We start from the raw sequence: 16,323 nt of genomic DNA, 5'->3' as shown, positions 1-16,323 counted from the left end.
CCTATTAAAAGCCAACCCCATTAAAGGTTACAATATACACTATTAAATGTGACCTGGTTCAAGATTTCAATCACCTTATTAGGAGTGAGCCTTATTAGAGGACTTTAGATCATTCACTTGGAATATCACCTAGTTCAAGATTTTACAAATAACTATTAGGTCAAACTTAATCCAAAGGATTTACCCTAGACTGGTAAAATTATTAGAAAGTAACACTAAAGCTTGATCTAATAATAAATTAAAAATCACTTGCAGATTAAAAATCATTGTTTTAGTCCTCCATTATGCTTGACTTCCACACACTTTAGCTTTGATAGCTTGTTCACTCTTCAAAAATTCATACTCTTAAGCCTTCTTTCTTTACTTGCCAATAGTAGTCTCTTATATTCAGTCACTAAATGAAGAAATACTTTAGACCTCTTGTCTAACTTAGGTTCTCAAATATTGACCAACTTTTCTTTTGACCAAGCATCTCTATAAATAGAAAATTAAGATCTTTTTGTGTTCAACCTCTATCGTCCATTTTATGGTTAGGTAGGATTAGGTAAGATTTAATGAATCTACCCATCTTTTCATTTTGAGTCCCTTCTAGAACCTTATTACTCAATCCTCTTTGAATTCACCTCAAAATGGTTTACCATGAATTTTGTGCCACCAACTCATCATATTTATCTTCCACACACTTCAAAAAATTTAAGAAAACCAAATAGAAGGCTTAGATTCATTAGGTCTTCAATTTAAAATGAATGTTGGCACTTGGTATCAATATGTTGTCACTCAGCTTACAAATTGTTCTTCCACTTGTCTTCAACTAGATCACTCAACAAATACTAAAGTTTACTAGTGCTCAACATCAACTAAGCTTTACTTGGGTTACAATGTATCACTCAACATACACTAAAATTTCACTTTTCTAGGCTCCAAATAATTTTTTGCTTAGCTTGCAGTAACTTTGCTTGGCACCTACTATCCACTTGGTCAAGCTTGGTAGACTCAATTCTTCTTACTTGTTCTTATAGACTTAGTGTATCCAACTTTTGCAATGTTAAGTAGATAATTAATGCACTATAACATCATTGTCTTAACTAATCTTTGTACTCCTTTTTCCTATCATAACTCAACCTTTCACCTAGGTGCTTTTGTTATCTCATTTGATCAAAACCTCCTCATCAACCAAACAAATGATAGTACTCAAATCAACTAGGTAGTTGTCTTACTAGCAAGTAGTAGGTTTGACATTAGTAACAAACTAATAATTGAAGCACATTATCATATTTATGTCAATCTATTTTCAATGATCTCCCTATTTGGCATTCATGGAAAACCAATATCAACAATAATACCAAAAAGAAAATAATTCCTTGTATTGAAATATCTCCCTATATCAACATCTTTCATCTTCTATAAAGGCTACAAAATCAATTCTAATCAAAAAACAATCAACCCATCTTTATGACTCCCTCTTGGTCACTCCCTCTTGTTGTAATTATTTAGAAAGGTTAAGTTATTGAGAGGGGAGGGGTGAATCAGTGACTCTTAAATTTTTTATCTTCAATTACCCAATTTAAACCTTTCCATACATTCTAATCTAATTGGATGCATAAGAAACAAAAAATATGGAAGCATACATAACACTTTGACACATAGATTTGGTGACCCAGAAACCTTCCAAATAGAAAGAAAAACTTGGGTGGGGATGATACCCACAAGCTTTAGTACTATAGTATAAAGTTGGCCTATTAAGGCTTACATTGATCACTTTTGATGATCTACCCTATTAAGAGCAATAAGGACTAATAGGTCCACCTTGTTAGAGGATTCACAAACATACAATGAAGTATGTACTTGATAAAGAGATTTGTATAAGATTTCTAGGTCTACCTTGTTAAAGGATTTTACTGATCCACCTATTAGGATGAAGTAGTAATTAATCTCTAATCCGCAACTTGGTTTTCTAAATGAGATTCCTTTCTGTGCAAATCACCATGCTATTATAGATATATCTTTTTTTCTTATTATTCTGATATGGATTTTGCAATTTTATCTTTCTGCTCTTATCTTATTACAATCAATTACATTGCATTTCTTTCACACACTTGGATATGATACAATCTATCAAATATATACCAATCCAATTATACAATTACAAAGTTGGCCACAATACAAGTTTACATAGATATTACAAAGTCAACCTAAATGTAGACACTCAAGTTTTGAAGACTGGCTTGGTGAAGTCCTAATACTTAGCATCCATTATCAATGCTTGGCATCATCATTCACTCAATAGACATAGAAGCTCAATCCATACTGATCACATCCAAGTAGTCTTGAACTCGGTCTACATTGGTGACTTGATAGATATTTACCAACTCGACATATAAATTGAATCAATTGATTCACACTTCTTAGCTCGGTCAATGCTTCCATTATGAGCTTGGTATAAACTGAATCAGTTGGTTAATACTGAGTAGCTTGGTTAAAACTAGACTTTCATCATATCAACTGTGAACTTGGTAAGCAACACATAGCTCAATTTGTAAGCTCGAGATAGTAAGCTCAACACACATTGGGATGCTTAGCTTACTCTACTGATCTCTACAATAGTTGTATCTTCTTGGCACACACTAAATTTTTTCCAAAGGACTAGGTAGAAACTATAGAACTTAGTGATGACTAAAATGCCTTATTAACACTATTGATTATAAAATACACTCAGTAGCTACTTACAATTTGAAAAAGTGTATGTCATTAATAACAAACTTGACTAATATGTCAATAATCTCCCCCTTTAGCATTAGTGACAGAAACATTTATCAACCAAAACTGAATTCAAAAAGTCCTTGTGTACCTTTACCCATCACCTTGTGATACTAGCTTTGTAGAGTATACTATTTTTGAGATTTTTTTAAATTGGTTTTGTAAGATAGATTCTTGTACATGTTTAGGCTCTTATAACATATACTATACATTTGAATACATCTCCTTTCTATATACAATATACACTTTGTTGTACATGTTGTACACTCTTCTTTCACATCTTTCTCCATCTACTCCTTCTATACACAACCATACACAACCATATATCTTTCTCTCCCTTTTTGGCATTAATGCCAAAGATATATTCTATATATTTACATAGTAATGCCAAAATTAGTTTAAAAATTATGAATGTATTGAAAGAATAATTACATAGGCTTTATCCCAATTGTCCTACAAGACCTTACAGGTGTGTAGTGCAATTTGCACTTTGGTTGACAACTCAATCATGCGGTCTGTTGTGGAGAAATTGTTGTCATGGATGAGAGTTTTTGCATGTGAAATATTCTTTTGTAGTGCATCCATGTTGAGAAGAATCATATTTAGAATATCTACCAAGGTATATTAATCCTTTCTTCTTCTCTAAGAAATTCTACTTACATCTCTATCAAAAATTGCATCTTCTTAAAATGAGCAGAACTTGAACTTGGGTCAAGCTTCAATTGTTGTGCCCTCGCTTTGAGGTCTTCATATATCTTGGACAACTTGTTATTTATTTCAATTTTAAAATTGGAAACATCACATGGCTTACCAAAAAGTGATGATACATTAGTACAAGATGTTTCTAGAGAGCCCAAAATTGTAGAGAGTTCTACTTGATAAATAGTAATCTATTGAGAAATGTGCTCGAACACTTTATTTTCAAACTTCTTCTCTATCTTTTGTAATAAATAATCCTATCCATCTAAGTCTTCATTGAAATTTTAAACTACCTGTACCAACTAATACAAAACTAGTTGCGAAGAATCAACCTCAATGCCTATATCCTCTGCCAAAATATTCTTGGCATCCTCAATGATTTTGAAATCTATATTCCTTTTCTCTCTTAGCCTCTACTGCTTTTCTTTCTTTTGGAGGAGTTCACTAAATGTTTGCATTTGATCTGGATTAAGCTTGGAAATGTCCCAATTAGGGATTATAATTTCCTCATTTAGGTCTATTTCTTCCCCTATTTCTTTTTCTTTGCCCAAAACTTTTGTCCTTAGTTGAGCCTTGGTCTCAACTGTCCTTGCACTTATTGCTTGTATACCCAGAATAGAAACAATAGTAGACATACTAAGACTAGCTATACAAATTGATATTATTATTATTGAAGAAATACTAGTATAAATACCTACAATAGCCAAAAATTGATGTGTCCAAAAATTTTGTGTCTATCATGATAGAAGAGGGAAGAGTTTGCAGCTTAGTAGATGAAGTACTTCATACTTCAATCAATGATGTACTAAGTTGTACTAGTGCAAAGAGTGATTAAATGTTTGTGTTGACATTGATGGCCACAATTAGTCCTTTTGAGGATATCTCTACACTTGATATTGTCACTAATTTGTTTGGAGAGTGAGGAAGTGAGGCAATAACTATTGCATCAATCTTAGCTAGATCAATTTCCTCATCATCCTTAGTAGCCTCTTTTTCTTGTTCCTCTTCATCTTCTATGTTATCAAAATGTGTTGTTTCTTCATCATTTCCTTCTTCATCCTTTTCCTAACCATCTTCATCATCATCATTTACATTAACAAGAAAATCATTTGGATTACAAAGAAGATAGATATTTTTCCATGTATTAATTGTATTCTTCATAGCATGCTCAATATCTTTCATTAGTACCAAACAAATGTTGAATCTCAAGGTTAATTTTTGTTCATTCTTCTTTAGAGATTCTTTTACTTCCTTGTCAATCAAGCTTGGTACAAGTTGCTTCAAGGTTTACACATAGATGTCTTTGATAGTTTGCATGACAAGTTCCCATCTTGGGTTAATTTTATCCATCAAAATTTTTGGAATTTGAGAGATAAGCTAGTCAAGTGAGTATTTCCATACCCATTTTATCTATTACTAGATCTTCAATATACTTCTACTCTTCTTTAGCCCTGATCTCATATTTTAGTTCTTTAAAATATGTTATGACAGCCCCTACCTCTAGTTCTTTCAAATTGTCTTGGAAGGTCGGTGGAGGTTTTCTAAATATAATGTCTCCTCCTTCCTTGTTAGTTTTCTTTGTTGAGGATCTCCTTGTAAACACAATAGTGGATGGATTGGCAAGCTTGGTAATGATTACCTTGCCCTTCTTTTTTAGTGGTTCCTCTTTCTTTGATTCTTCTTCATCCTCTCCTTCTTCATCCTCACCTTTTACCTTGGTCAACAAAAGAGTAGAACTAGCTTTCATCTTGGCAACCCTTTTCTTGCCTTTGTTTACTGCCTAAGGGAGCTTGATTTCTAACTCTATCCTAGCTTTGGCTTCATCATAGGTACCAAAATATGTATCCTTAGGATCAACTATCCCATTTACAAGTGCCTCAATAAAATCCTTAGTTTCATCTATACTAAGATCATATCCAAGAGGTTTCACCCATGCAACTCTAGGCCTAACTGCCTGAATGTATACTTTATCACTATCTACCATGAAACACACATCATCCTTGTAATCTTTGACTAATTTCTTGGGGATCTAGAATCTATTATTCATTTTCTCGTTAAATGAATCAAAATAGTTGACCATGATGCTATTGTAATTTTTACCAATCTCAGCAATGTACTCATTAATCTAATATAGCACTGGCACATCTTTTCTCCATACAATAGAACTTGTGAAGGGAAGAATTTTTTAACATAAAAGAATAAGCATGTCAGTAGAGAGCCAAAATTACATAGATTATTCTTTGATGTCATAATGCTCTCCATATTCTTATTGAATTGAATCAGTAGTAGCTGAGCAAGGTCAAGTGAAAGATTGTTCTTGACTATATGTTATGGTAGGTCAACTACTTTGCACAACACACTATTCAACTAGCTTGAACTATAGATCTTGTGTGCAATGATATGAATTCCAAAATTTAAGTCCATGTCAATGACATTACTAACCTTCATGCCTCTACCATCCCATTCTACTAGGGTTTTCTTCTCTAGTTCAACCTAACCTTGGGTTTTGGTCATTTTAGCTTTGGGCAATATTGGGAGACTAGTGATTGTATGAATCATCTTCTTTGTAATAAAAATTGGCTACTCCAACCAGAATTGACCATTATCCACCCAACTCAAAATAAACCTAATCCATTTTACTTGGAATTCATGGGGCATGTGAGGAATGTGGGTTAGTCCTTTAGCTTCCAGGTATTGGTGCTTGGGTTTCAAAATGTCATTCACACATAGCTTTTCTAGGGCTTCATCCATTTCCAAAGTACCAATATCTTGTATAACACATTTAAAGTGAGTGTGGATATCATTTATCAAAAATACCTTTGGAGGGTTTTGTGATTGCGCTCCACTTAGATCTAGGGTTTCATTGATTATAGGAGTGAGCTTGAAGTCTAGTGCCTTCCATTCTACACCATGAACTAACATGTCTAATCCTCACTTTGCCTTGCTACTATTGGATGCCATCTTTATTTGGTAGGGTTTGAGAGAATTTGAAATCTTTTAGTGACAATTCTCTCAAATTGTGTGGATGCTCTGAAGATCATTCTACACAATTTTCTCTCAAAAATTTCATGGTATTTCATTCATTTTTATCAAAATTTTATCATAAATGCTTGGTACGAATGATAGATCAAATTAACATCAAGTTGATAATCATCCACTTCACTTACATTGATTACCCGGTAGAGTCTTCCATCATTTGGTAAAAAAATAAAATTTAGTTACTCCCATCCTCACTCAGTAGAGTTTGTGACCCAACCTCACTTGGTAAAGAAAGTAACTTGGTAGAAACTAGTACCATTTTACTTAGTGATCCCTTTGTATCTTGAATACTGATTTGGATCTTTTTGTCCTTTGAACTAGAACTAATTTTAGATGTCTTCTTTAGTATCAAAATTCCAATTCTCTCTTGAGTAATCAAGTAGAAATGGTAGAGTCACCCAATTCTTGAGTGACTTGTTCATCACTGCTTGGACTTGCATTCTTGGTGGACTTTGGAACCCATTTCTTCTCATATATTTTCTTATGTTATCAGCTTTTGCCTTCTTTTCATCTTCAATTCTACCAGTATTCATATAGTTCTTGACAAGATGACCAAGTTTTGTACAAATAAAACATCTTTTGGTAGTATCTCTTTTCCTCATATGATGCTTTACAAAATTCATTTCAATGTGTCCAAATTCTCTAGAGTAATGACATCTACACCAAGTGATGTCATCCCAACCAAATATATGTTGGATATAATTGATTAATTGTGTGTTTTCTTTGATATTACATAAATGTCATATCATTTTCTTGAAGTGCATGTTGAGCTCAACTAGGCAATGAAGAAATTTCTCTGTGTCTACCAACCATTCCTATGGTTGCCTAGTTCTGAAATCAGTGTCTACTGAGATCACTTGGGTATCAAAGAAAAGCATGCAAAAAATGAGTGCTAACAAAACTCACTCGATTAATGAAGGAAATTCAGATGGAACTAGTGTTAACCAAGTTCACATAGTTATCAAAGGATTTTCACATGTTTGTAGTGTTAAATGAGCTTCCATTTGTTATCACAAGAAATCACTTCTAAGTTAGTTTCTACCGAGTTGGGTTAGCTAGCAGAGGATATTCTTATTTTGGAATATTAAGCTTAATAAATTTATTTATTGATTCTAGCCAACTAAGAGAATGAATGTTAATTACTCTAAGTTGTATTTGAGCTGATTTGAAAATATTAAAGGCATAAGTAAAAGGTCAAGCTATGTTTCCAAAATGTACAAGATGTGATGATAATTCAAGAAGGGATAAAGAGAGGAAGCAAACTTGAAGGATAAGAAGAATATCCTTATGGAGCATAAAAGATATCTTTGATTAGGAAGGATCAAATATAAGCCACAACAGAGATCTATAATCAAAAATTTAGTTGCATCTCAATTAGGTCAATTTATTGTTACTCTCTAACCATTGTAGCAATGATCTAAATCTCTTAATAGAGTTGGTTTAGGAGCCATTTATAAATCCTCTAACAAGGTAGCAGTTCTGTTGAATTGTCTGAAGGCCTCTAATTAGGTCACTCCTAAGAGGGCTATTAAATCCTTTAATATGGTCACACCTAACCATGTGTTTTGTAACCTTTAATAGGGTTGGCTCCTAAAATGGCTCACTTCAAAAGAGTGAAAAATAGTAACTAGTTACAATCGATGGTTTTTCCCAAATTGGGTTTCCATGTTAAATCTTTGTGTCTTATGTGTTCATGCTATTTATTTTATTCTTTCACACTAAGATAAGTAATTATAATCACTAATAACATCATCAGATCTCCAAAGTTAATTCATTATAGAGTACATTCAATATTTATCGAGTTCTAGCACTAACTATGTGAATGTTGAACATCAGTATTTTGTTTTCAGATTACAAATTGTGTTGACATCTAAGGGATTTGGGATTTATTTTAGTTGTAACTAATTCACCCCTCCCCTCTTAGTTACTCCTCTTATATTTCCAAAAATTGATATCAAATCTTTTGGTGCTTGCAAGAAGGTTTTAAGGAACTAAGCTAAAGATTAGGATGCTTTATAAGAGAGAAATTCCAAAGCTGAATAGAGATGACTTTGCAACATGGAAAGGATTCATGAGGTTTCATCTAGCAACCATCAGTGATTCAGGTGGAAAATATCTTGATGTTGAATACAAAACTCCCACTAGAACATTATTAGTTGAAGATATTGCTAAGAAAAAGAGCCATAACATCATGATGCTTGATATTGCATCTACTCTCAGTTACACTAAATTTGATGACGTAAAAGATTGTAAAACTGCTCATGCAATGTGGACCAAACTGAAAGATATCTATGGAAGTGATGACAATGTAAGGAGAGCCAAAGAAAAGAGTCTTAGAGGAAAATTTGACCAAATGAAAATGAGAGAAGATGAAAACATTGCAAAACATGTGGAAAGAATTAAAGCCAATGTAAGTGCAATCAAAGCATCTATAGGAGACATTAAAGATGAAATTGTTGTAAATAAGGTACTTCGAACTCTTCTTCCTATCTATGCAATTAGAGTGTCTATTATTAAAGAAATGAGATGTGATCCAAATAAAAAATTAACCTTGGATGCTCTAGTTGGAAGATTGGTAGCTTTTGAAGTAGATAACTATGATAACTATGTTCCTAATTCCAAGAAAATTGAGTCTATATTTGAAGCTAAACTCTCACTCAAAGAAAAGGGCAAAAAATCAAAAGACAATCAATCAAGAAGTGAGGAAGAAACTAAAAAAAATTTAGACAATGATCTTGAAATTGTTGAAGCCCTACTTACAAAGAAATATTCCAAAGGTAGAGGAAAGTACAAAGGTAAAATTCCTCTAATCTATTTTTCTTGTGAAGAAATTAGTCATATTGCTACTAGGTGTCCAAATATAGGAAACAAAGATGAGAAGAAAAGCCACAAGTACAAAGGCAAGAAAAATTCAAAAGTCAAAATATCCTCCAAAAACAAAGGTAAGAAAAATTGTTTTATGGCTAAAGATTCTGATGACAATGAAGATGGAATAGTATACATTGCTGTAAAAGATGAATATGATGATGAAGGAGATAAGATGGAACTTATCTCTCATTTTAGTTAAAATGATACATGTATTATAGGTAGTGGATGTTCACACCATATGACTAGAGGTATAAAAAAAATTGAGCATTTTGAATACTATGATAGAGGTAGTGTAAGATTTTCTAATAATGAACCTTGTTGCATAAAAGAAAAAGGTTGTATTTCATTAACCAATGAACTTGTTTGTGATAATGCCTATTAGGTTGAAGGACTAAAGAATAATATATTGAGTGTAGCATAGTTGAACAACACTAGATTCAAGATTGAATTCATGAATGGCAAGGCAAAACTGCTGGATGGTAAAGGAAATCTGATTGGATCAGGCAAGAAAATAAAGGGTAATCTATTTTTTCTTGATCTTGGTGAATGCTCATCTCTTATTGCTCAAGTAGAAAAAAGTCAGTTATGGCATAGGAGACTATGTCATGTAAACTTTGATAATATGGTCAAGATAAAAAAACTTAGAAGAGTAAGAGGCATTCCTAGTTTGAAGAAGCCTGATGTTGGTTTGTGCAAAAATTACCAAATTGGTGAGATGGGAAAGACTAGTTTTAAAAGTAAAAATTATCGGTTTGAAGAAATCTTGGAAATTGTACATACTAACTTATGTGGACCTATTGGAATAGAAAGCTATAGTGGAGAAAACATTTTCATTCTTTTTGTTGATGATTATTCCACAATGATGATTGTGATGTATCTAAAAGAAAAATTAGAAGTTTTTGAAACATTCAAATGGTATCTGGCAAGAGTAGAAAAAAAGTTGGAAAGAGATTAAAATGCTTAATATCAGACAAAGGTGGTGAATTCCTCTCCAATGAATTCAATAATTTCTACATTGAAAGAGGAATCAAAAGAAAGGTATCAGCCCCTAGTACACCTTAGCCAAATGGTATAGTTGAAAGGAGAAATAGATCCATTATGGATTGTGTAAGGACATTGATGATTGAAAAGAATGTATCTATCAAATACTGGAAGGAAGCTATCAGTGCTATAGTTCATACTTTGAATCAAGTTCAATTGAAAAAGGACTCAAACCAACTCCCTATGAACTATGATATGGTTACAAACCCAATGTAAGTTACTTAAAACTATTTGGCAAAAAATGTTATATTTTGAAAGAATCTAGAAAAGGAAAATTTCATGTAAAAGGTGATGATGGTATATTTCTAGGATACTCCTACAAAAGTAAAGCATACAAATGTTGGAATTTTTCTACTCACAAGATCATAGAAAGTGCACATGTGAGAATTGATGATTTGTAGAAAAGAGTGAAGAAGAAAGAATAAAGGAGCCAGACAATTATAGAAGATTTGTTTACTATGAACTTGAAACATTGCCAAACCTATTTGAAAGAAAGGAGACTTCATCTCCTAAGTCCTCTAAATCCCCAATGGTTATTGAGTTGTAGGAAGTACAAACAAAGTCACATTCTAAAGGAACTGAGTCACAATCAGAGGCTATTGAGCTAGTTCAAACCAAGTTTGATGAACCTGAATCACAAACAAAAGGACCTAACCTTGAAGTTGAGGTCCATAATGAAGACAGTGGAATTCATTCAGAACCCAAAGAGCTTGTGTTAGCAAGATATGTTAGAAGACAACATGCACCTAATCGAATCATTGGAGACAAATCAAATGGAACAATGACAAGAAGAAAATTAAAAGGTACATGTTTACTTGCTGAATTTGAACCTAAAAATGTTAAAGATTCTCTTGAAAATGAAAGATGGATTAAAGCAATGAATGAAGAGATAGAATAGATAGAAAAGAAAAAAACTTGGACTTTTGTTCCTAGACCCAAAGATAAAAATGTGATTGGTACAAAATTGGTATTCATAAATAAGTTGAATGAAGATGGAAAAAGATCTAGAAAAAAAAGCAAGATTAGTATGTAAAGGTTATTCTCAAGAAGAAGATATTGATTATGGTGGAGCTTTAGCATCTATTGTAAGACTAGAATGTGTCAAAACTCTACTTGCATATGTAGCTCATAGAGGATTTAAAGTGTATCAAATGGATGTTAAATCCAAATTCTTGAATGGAATTCTTGATGAGGAAGTCTACATTGAAGAACCAGAAGGTTTTGCAGATCCTAACAAAAGGGACATAGTCTGCAAATTGCATAAAGCGCTATATGGTCTCAAACAAGCTCTTGGAGCCTAGTATAAAAGATTGCATAACTATTTGGTCTAGACTAGGTTTCATAGAACAAATGATAACAATAGTCTATATATCAAGGAAGGACTAGATAAGAAGATTGTGTTGGTAGAGATATTTGTTGATGATACCATACTTATAGGAAATGATGAATTATGCAAAGCATTTTTAGAAGAAATGAGTAAAGAATTTGAGATGTCCATGTTTGGTGAGATAAAGACCACATGCAGATCAATGATTGGGAAATTGCAGTATGTAGTACATGCAAGGCCTGACATTGCCTTAGCAGTTGGGATAGTGGCAAGATTTTCAAAAAACCCTAGAGAAAACCATATGATGGCAATCAAGAGAATCATGATATATATGAAAGGTACTGAAGACTATGGCTAATGGTACAAACTTGGAGGAAATCTAAACTTAAAGGTGTTTATTTGTGCTGATTGGGAAAGAAGTCTTGATGAAAAAAAAGTAAAAGTGGAGGAGTATTCTTTCTTGGTAAAAGAATGGTATCTTGGACAAGTAAGAAGAAAAATTGTACATCTTAGTCCATAGTAGAAGGTAGAATATGTGGTAGCAATAGTCAATTTTTCTAGCATTATTTGATTCAAAGAATTATTGGAAGGAACAAAGGTAGAAATCAAAGATTATGTAGTCATATATTGTGATAACACTAGTGCAATCAATATATCAAAGAATCCAGTGATGCATTCCAAAACAAAGAACATTACTATAAAATATCACTTCTTAAGAGAATTGGTGTAGGATAAAAAAGTCAAATTGGAATATGTGAATACAAAGGAACAAATTGTAGACATATTCACCAAGCCATTACCTAAGGATGCATTTATGTATCTAAGAGGTAAGGTAGGGGTCATTCCTCTATCTGAAGCTCACTAAATGAAGAATAGTGATGCATCAACCAAAACAAGTTGAAGATCAATCTATTGATGTAGCATTGACAAGGGCATATTGCAAATTAATTAGTACTTAAGGTACATTAATACTATCAGAACTATTGTCTTTGGCATGTGTTGTCAAAGAGGGAGAAGTTTACTATCATATCTCTCTAAAATTTTGTTATTACAAAATAGGGATAAGTTACATAGGGGGAGAGAGAAAGGGAGAATATCTATAAATATCAAAGAGGAAGAATATAATTGGCAGAAGACTATTGTAGGGAAAAAAAATTTGATAGAAGGAGAAAGCTAAAGTGCTTACTAAAAAAAGGAGTCTTGTTCTCAAAATTTTATTATGCTATGACATGTTGTGTTACCATCAATGCCAAAGAAGGTTAATTGTTGGATACATTTGATTAATTATGTGTTGTCTTTGATGTTACACAAATGTCATCTCATTATCCAAAGGTGCATGCCAAGCTCACTTGGGCAGTAAAGAAAATTCTCTATATCTACCAAGCATTCCTATGGTTGCCTAGTTCAAAAAGTAGTGTCTACCGAGCTCATTTAGGCATCGAAGAAAAGAAAGTAGAAAATGAGTGTTAACTAAGCTCACTCGGATAATGAAGGAACATTGGATGGAACCAATGTTAACTGAGTTCACTCAATTATGAAAGTATTTTCACAAGTTTGTAGTGTTAACCGAGATTTTGTTTGTTACTACAAGAAATCACTTCTAAGATAGTTTTTACCAAGTTGGGTCGACTAGCAAAGGATTTTCTTATTTTGGTATATTAAGCTTAAAATTTTTATTTATTGAGTCTAGTTGACTAAGAGAATGAATGTTAACTATTTTAATTTGTATTTGAGTGGACTTGACAATATGAAAGGCATAAATAAAGGGTCAAGTTGTGGTTTCAAAGTGTGCAATCTGTGATGATAATTCAAGAAGGGATAAAGAGAGGAAGTGAACTTGAAGGACAAGTAGAATATCCTTAAGGAGTAGAAAAGCTATATTTGATCTAGAAGGATCAAGTATAAGCCATAATAGAGATCTGTAATCAACAGTTTAGTTGCATCTCAATAAGGTCAATTCATTGTTACTCTCGAATCATTGTAGTAGTGATTTAAATCTCCTAACAGAGTTGGTTTAGCAGCCATTTGTAAATCCTATAAGAACGTGGTAGTTCTATTGAATTTTCTAAAGACCTCTGACAAGGCCACTCCTAACATGGCATCCAAAATCAAATGACTATGGAAATCAATAGTAGATATACTATCAAATCAAATAAACCAAAGGTCACTTTACTTTGGAAACTGAATAGTTAACTTGAGAGTTAATAATCTAGAAGGAATGATTTGATGAGTCATTAGCTATATATGCCACCTATCAAAAAACATATGTGCCCTCATAAGCTTTAGTTCTTATTCCTATTAAAGGAAGATTAAATATTAGAAAGAGGGATGATTTCAAATAACACATACTTCCAAGAATCAATTGTGTAACTAAAAAGCCATGGGAAAGGGGAAGATGATAAATATGTAGACAAAGGAGAAAACTGGGGTTCCATCTTTTTTTTTTTGGAGACTATAGATTAGGGGGCTACAGTAGTGTGACAACAAATTTTGAGACTGTAGGAGAGTTGATGTTTATTTGCTTTTCTAAACTTTGTGTTAGGGAGAATAGGGAGTTTTGATTTTAAGTTTTATGAAGGGAGATTCTATTTATTTGTAGATAATGGTATTAATTCAAATGTGTATTCAAATTTGTTTAATTTTAGGCATGTTAGGGAAGGGAGGTTTGAGAGAAAATTGTATTCTAAAACTTTGAGTCTATGCAAAGTTCTCTCCACTGATTGTTATCTTGGTATGAGTTTCAATTTTCCTTAAACACATCTGGTTTCATTATTCCCTTAATATATATTTGATTTCAAGATCCCTTTTTAAGTTTCAATTCTCTTCTTTCTTAGGATTTTTATTCATTATGTAATATAGTATGCAAATAGACTTTGTGAGCTATTTGCTATTATTTTCTTTTTTAGTTGTTTTGGTTTTTTGCATCTACTTTGTGCTTGCAGGTAGATGTTTGAAATCCTTTCATTTTTTTGGTTTAAAGTACCTATAATTAATTCATTGTATATCTCAAATGGGGAGTTGTACCCAATAAAACTTAGAGGAAGGTTATTAATCCAATAATAACCTATCCAACTATTAGTGCTGATTGGTCTTCGCATTTGGTCATTTCAGGTTAATTTGTATGTATTTCTTTAGAGGACAATCTATTCACTAATAGTGTTCATTCTATTTCTTTTATTCTTGAAAAATAAGATAAGTAATGATAATCACTAATAACATCATAAGATCTCCAAAGTTAATTCACTACAAAGTACATTTAGTATTTACCAAGTTCTAGGACTAACTCTATGTATGCTGAGCAACAATATTCAATTTTTAGATTACAAAGTATGTTTACATCTAAGGGATTTTGGTATTTATTTTAGTAGTAATTGATTCACCCCTCCCCTCTCAGTTACTCTTATATTTCCAACAATATAGATTTCACAATTTGTTCTGCTAGATTCAATATCTTGGTTTTGCATTCTGATGACTTGTTTTATGTTTCTTACATTTGTGACATTTTCCTTCAAATCTTTGTTTCTCTTTACATTCATTAGCCTTATGACCATGCTAATTGAAATTGTAGCGCTTTGCATTGAATTTTTCTTTTCCATTACTCTAACACTTGTTTGATGTATGACCTATCTTACCATAGTGATTGCAAGTAGGTCTTTGATTCTTTTGAGCTCCTTGTTTGGAAGTTTCACATTCTTCTTTGTATCCAATTCTCACTTTTCCTTTTTTGTCTATAGAGATTTTTCTCATTCAACTAATTTAAGTATGCTTGGGATTTCATCATTCTTTCATTGATTTACCTTTTAGAGTTTAGATCATTCTAAAATATTTCATTCTCAAATCTTAGGTTCATGATTTTTCTATTTGCATTGGTGAGCTGATTAATGAAGTCGGTCTACTAAAGGGATAGATGTTGAATCTCTTTTTTTTTCCTTCCATTTATGCTTTTATCTTGTTTTTCTCTTCCATGAGTTCACATACCCTTATTGACTGAATTTCTTGTTCTCTTCTTAGCTTTCTCACTTCTTATTGAAATGAACCATTCTTCTCCAAATGTTCTTTGATTGCATCATTAGCTTTATCTGAGTTGCTTGAAGCATGAAGGTCTTCAATTGTTTCTTCAATGTAGACATGATCCTTCATTTTAAGGATTCAGTGAGTTTCTCTTTTGCTTTCTTGAGTTGTGCAATAGCCATTTCCAAATATAGCTTCTCATTGTCAATAGCCTTGTCAAGTCTAAATATCTCCACGGTCTCTAATCTTTTCTCAAGTTGTTAAACTTTATCCTAAGAACCACAATGCTCTGATACCTAGAAATGAAGGAGCAGTCCAACATGCAATCTCATGCTCCTTGCACATTCCATGATTGTTTTATTCAACCTCTCAGACACACCATTTTCTTGTGGAGTTACTGGAATAGTATTCTTCCTTCTGATTCCATTAACAGAACAATAATATTCAAAGGACTTGCTAAAATACTCTCCTCCATTATCCAATCTGAGACACTTAAGCTCCTTTCCTATCTAATTTTCAACCAAAGCTTTCCATTTCTTGAAAGTTTCAACTAAATCAAATTTTTTCTTTAGAAAATACAC

Source organism: Cupressus sempervirens, chromosome 8, assembly GCF_028749045.1.
Source record: "Cupressus sempervirens isolate cs-2001-9-10 chromosome 8, ASM2874904v1, whole genome shotgun sequence".
NCBI classification, from domain to species: domain Eukaryota; kingdom Viridiplantae; phylum Streptophyta; class Pinopsida; order Cupressales; family Cupressaceae; genus Cupressus; species Cupressus sempervirens.
This window is presented reverse-complemented; position numbering follows the sequence as displayed.